Source organism: Orycteropus afer, unplaced genomic scaffold (genome assembly GCF_000298275.1).
Source record: "Orycteropus afer afer isolate SDZICR_OR568_19922 unplaced genomic scaffold, OryAfe1.0 scaffold00006, whole genome shotgun sequence".
Lineage (NCBI taxonomy): Eukaryota > Metazoa > Chordata > Mammalia > Tubulidentata > Orycteropodidae > Orycteropus > Orycteropus afer.
The window spans coordinates 22,117,628-22,122,273 of NW_006921593.1; positions in this window are offsets into that span (position 1 = coordinate 22,117,628).

Consider the following 4,646-nt stretch of genomic DNA (forward strand, 5'->3'; position numbering starts at 1 on the left):
CCAAGAGCAAAGAAGACTGGGCAGTGTTTCATTCTGTTATACGTAGGGTCGCCATGAGTTGGAGCCGACTCCACGGCACCTAAAAACAACAACAGCAACAAGAGCAAATATGTGACTTTGAAGACTAAGGTGGGTCTAACTCAAGCCTTGGTATTTTCAGTGGCCTCATATGCATGTGAAAGCTGGACACGAGTAAGGAAGACTGAAGAAGAGTTGATGCCTTTGAATTGTGGTGTTGGTGAAGGATACTGAAAACACTGTGGATTGCCAGAAGAATGAACAAATCTATGCTGGAAGAAGTACAGCCAGAATGCTCCTTGGAAGCAAGAATGGCTAGACTTAATCTCATGTATTTTGGTCATGTTGTCTGAAGGTATCAGATACCCTGGAGAAGGGTATCATGCTTGGTTGGTAAAGTAGAGGGTCAGTGAAACAGGGAAAGACCCTCATCAAGATGGATGGACACAGGGGCTGCAGCTGTGGACTCAAGCATAGCAAGGATTGTGAGAATGGCACAGAACCAGGGGGCTGCTATGAGTCACAGCCGACTCGATGGCCCCTAACTACAACTACAACCTCTAACTTCCTTCCTCCCACAAATGTTTGGGTATCTTATGTGCCAAGTACTCACACCAGTGAACAAAACAGATAAAAATCCCCAGCCCCATGGAATTTGTGTTCTAGAATGGGAGGTAATTTGATATAACCATTAAAGAAATTAGATTTAGGTATCTTTAGTCTTTTAGGGAACTCTGGAGACCTGAGCTTGAGTCTCAGGATTGACATCATTTCCTGTATCTGAACCTCTGAGAATGCCTCAGAGGATTAAGTGTTTATTACAAAGTGTGTGCTGCTCCATAAGTTATTCCCATATACACATAACTGAGAGGCGCTCTGGTGGTACCATGGTTAAGTGTTTGGCTGCTAACAGAAAGATCAATGGTTTGAACCCACCAGCCACTCTGTGGAAGAAAGATGTTGGCAGTCTGCTTCTGTAAAGACTGATAGCTTGGGAACCCTGTGAGGCAGATCTACTTCATCTTCTAGGGGTGCTGAGAGTTGGAATTACCTCCAAGGTAGTGGGTGTGGTTTGGGCTTTGCTTCTATAAAGAGTGACAGCCTTGGAAACCCCATGGGGCAGTTCCACTCTGTCTTCTAAGGGTGCAGGATGTTTTGGAATCCACTCAATGGCAATGAGTTTGGTTCTGGGTAGACATAACTGAAGTTGCAGATCTAGCAAAGTTTCTGCCATTTCAGTGGTGGTTGGAGCTGTCAACCCACCAGTACCCTGCTGTGTGGGCTCCTCTGTCACTGGGAGCTCTTGAGTGGTTTCCAAACTGAGGTCAAAGGACTTTGAAATGCTTTTCCTGGGATCATTCCCAAACCAGCCTGTCTTTGAGAAATCCAACATCCAGAGGTTGCTCAGTTTCTGGTGGGGCTGTGGTTAAGAGGGCCTCCAAGTCCAGTACATTTCCTCCCGTGGGGAATGTGGCCAAGAGTCTGCTGAAGCCTTATCATTTCCATCATGGCTTATGCTCTTGATGAGTCAGATCAAGTTGGAAGCAAAATCACACTGAGCTTTGTCAAAGGAAGTCTAAGCCAGTATGAAGATGACCCAGGACCCTTTATAGGCACAAGTAGGCACAGCTGGTTTGGTTTTTTGCTTCAAAGTTACAGTCACTAAATTCATTTTGACTCTGATATTAAAAGATATCAATAATTTTCTTTGGGCCTCTAGCATTTGCTTGCCCAGGACTCCCTCCATGGCCTGGTCTCTTCTGGGCTTCATCAGTGCTCTACTCCATCCCTGTCTGGCTGTTTTGATGTCCATCCCTCCACCCCTCTCTCCCACAACAGCCCAAGTCCAGTCCCAAGCCGATCAGAACCTCTGGGCTCTGCCACCATGGTGCCAGACATTGAGATTGTCTTTGAAAAAGTCCTCAATTCACTGTGATTTCTGGAAGGCAGAGCAATAGTCGTTCTCCGAAAATTCTGATTTTTCCATATGAAAATGATCTTTCAATTTTGTGAAGATGAACTTGGTAAAACCCTGAATGATTTCAGTCAACTGGAAGATCAGTTCTATTAGTTGTTCTCTATTTTAAGAGAAAAATCAACACAAATAACATTGACCTCAGGAGTTTCCTGATAATACGTATTTCTGGTTAGCTTACAAAACGTAAGACATCATCGACATTGGAGATGCTGTGTGAACCAGGATTACATGGTTCCTGGCTTCATGGAGCTTGGAGGAGCCTGGAGTCCCCATGAAACACTTACAACTGGACAAATCCATTCAGAGTCAGCTCCAGACACTCGTGCCTGATGCTGAGCCCCTGGGTGCCCTCCACCTCAGGAAAGAGAGGCTGAGAGAGGTCGCCTACACCATGTTACCAAAGAGTGAAAGTGGACAAATATTTTACAAAACTTTTGAAAGAAAAATGTATGTGATTAACCCCCAAGTTCAATGAACCAGAACCCTGTTCCAAATTTCCTTCTATCATTTGAGGTGTTGCACAGGCCTTGGAAGGGTCTAGCATACCCTGGGAGAATTTTCATGTTGGCAACCATACTCAGTAGTCTAATATTTCCTTTGAGCTTCCTGGTGACCTGGTGAGATTGGCAACATAGAAATCATTGGTCTTATTTTACAGTTGAGTACAAATAGAGCTGTTGGGTGTATACTGTATGCCACGCCCCGTTCTACCTGTTATGGGGGTTAAAAGTATGAAATTAAGATGGAAGAAGATGCAAAGGGTGGCCTAGATTATGTAGCTAAAAGAAGGGAATCTCATGAATTTGAATTAATGCATGGGACTGAAGTTGTCCAGAAGGACCTCCTCTCGTCTGGGGCATGTCAGAGTGACCTCAACTAGTGACTGTGGGTCAGCTGGCCTATTGGAGCCAATTTTTAATCCCAAGACAGTGGAAAGAGAGACTATAGAAGTTCCTGCAAGATACAGATGATGGCTGAGCCTCATGGTTTCTATTTGGTGTGATTGGTGATATTTTCCTTTCTGGATGATTCATTGGGGAATTTATTATGATTTGAGGTTGGGGGGCTGTCTCTGGTGATTTCATTTACTGGATCTTCCTGGCTAGCTTGGCTCCCACAATGCAATGCTACTTGTCAAGTTCCTCCACTTCCAAACATGTACAGACATTCTTTTTTGAAAAAATCCAAGTGCAGGAGTTTATATCCATCCCTTTCAAATTCCATCTAGTTAGTTTTGGCTCCTTCTTCTAGTTTCCTACACAGTAAAATGCGTGAGCTAGAGGAGAGACTAACAGCCTTTCACAGTTCTAACTTTCTCCAGCATTGGACTGCTAGGATCCTGCCACATCACGAGTGACTTTGTGAAAGACTGTCTGACTTTCAGACAAGCCATTGAAGGTCTTCCTCTGGAACCATCAGTAAGTGTGGACTGCAGCAATCTTAAAGACAAGAAACGTTTCTTTTTATTTTTCTTCAATGTGTAGTGATGTGTCAGGTTCAGAGCAAATGAATGTATGGACAGCCCACATGGCACAGACTTCAAAGGTGGCATTGGCCAGGAGAAAGTGTCCTGGAGTGATGCTTCAGGATCCATTGAGCTCCACCATCTTCCATGTCCAAATATAGACCTCTGCACCTTGTGTCCTCTCTCTCTATTCCTCCTGCTCCAGTCAAATGAGCTTGGCTCTGAATCTCCTCTCTTCCAGAAACCTTGATCTTGGATACCTTTATCTGTCTCTCCTGCCTCATCAGTGTCTTTAATCTCCATCATTCCTGTCAACGCCATGTGCTTGAATAGCTCCCATCCTGCAACAAACAAAGAAAACATTGATAAATACCTTTCACCCCATGGACTTTTCCAGGTGCCCTTCATTTCTCAGCTTTATTTCATGATCAAAACTCCCCGTCACTCCCCACTTTGAAATGTCATAATCTGTCTCCACTAAAATTTCTTTTTCTTAGATCACCAGTGACCTCCCTGTTGCCAAATTCCATGAATATATGACTCTGTTGTCATCTTTCCTAAACTACCAGTGGATTTTAGTACTCTTGACCTCTCTCCTTGGAAGCTTCTCTTCTCTTGGTTTCTATGACTACTCTTTCCTGGTTTCCCCCACTCCTGAAGTGGAGGCCTACCTCCCTATTCACTGAAGAGCCATGTTTGGTCTGGATCATGTCATTATTTTGAGTCTCATGCCCCCTTTGAGCCTTATGTCCCACTACATGGATGGAGCATGCACACTACTGCTGTGATTGGGGGAAGAATAGAAAGGGGTGATAGCAGAGCTAGAACAGCCTTCAAAACTTACAGTCATTAAGAGAGAAAATAAAAGGGTTACCCATCTCCAGTTTAAGGTAAAGATGTCCCAGCAAATACAGGAGGACTCTTGTTGTTAGGTGTCATTGATTGACTCCGACTCAAAATGACACTGTGTACAAAGAGTTGAAACACTTCCCAGTCCTATGCCATCCTCACAATCCTTGCTGTACTTGAGCCCATAGTTGCTGCCGCAGTGTCAATCCACCTCACTGAGGGTCTTCTCTTTTCAACTGACCCTCTACTTTGCCAAGCATGACATCTTCTCCAGGGAATGGTCCCTTCTGACAACATGACCAAAGAGGTGAGACGAAGTCTGGCCATTCTTGCTTC